This window comes from Penaeus monodon, chromosome 30 (assembly GCF_015228065.2).
Source record: "Penaeus monodon isolate SGIC_2016 chromosome 30, NSTDA_Pmon_1, whole genome shotgun sequence".
Classification (NCBI taxonomy): domain Eukaryota; kingdom Metazoa; phylum Arthropoda; class Malacostraca; order Decapoda; family Penaeidae; genus Penaeus; species Penaeus monodon.
The window spans coordinates 12,977,860-12,978,392 of NC_051415.1; the positions used below are offsets into that span (position 1 = coordinate 12,977,860).

General features: G+C 35.6%; 1 protein-coding gene across 2 annotated transcripts in view; it reads left to right on the forward strand.

Moving 5' to 3' along the window:
* LOC119592528 (U3 small nucleolar ribonucleoprotein protein IMP3-like) overlaps positions 1-533 on the forward strand; it is a 22,589-nt gene that overhangs the window by 21,154 nt on the left and 902 nt on the right. The gene's annotated exons all lie outside the window — the stretch shown is intronic.

Consider the following 533-nt stretch of genomic DNA (forward strand, 5'->3'; position numbering starts at 1 on the left):
TACAGAGGACAGTGCATGTTCCCAGCATCAACAGATAAACTGAAAGTGTGTCTTTGAATATTTATTTAACTTAAAGCTTAGCAGGAGTTTGTAAGCCTTTCCTGCCTTTTACTGGTGTTGGTGTAAGCGAAATGTTTCTTACCTGAAATACTGTCTTTGGATTGGTTATATTTTATAAAGATTCACTATTTGAGCTGAAATCTCTGGATAAGTATTAGGCTCCTCATGTTTCCCCCACTCCCGTAAATACCTTTTTTATTATGAAATGCTACATGTATATATGATGCAGTGAAGCACGTAGACAATAGATCAAAGTATGAGCTACATTTGGTAACTTGGTAATGTCACAATGCTGTCTTGAGTAATGATTTCTGGCATCTGATTACCATAGGCCATTCTTAGAAGTAATCTTAGCTTGTGATTGATTGCAACAGCTGATTTCTGTTTCTGTGCTTTGTGGACTGAATTGAGTAATGCAGCCAGCTTTATATCATCTTCATTAAGCATTTGTTGTCATTAACTATATATGTTGA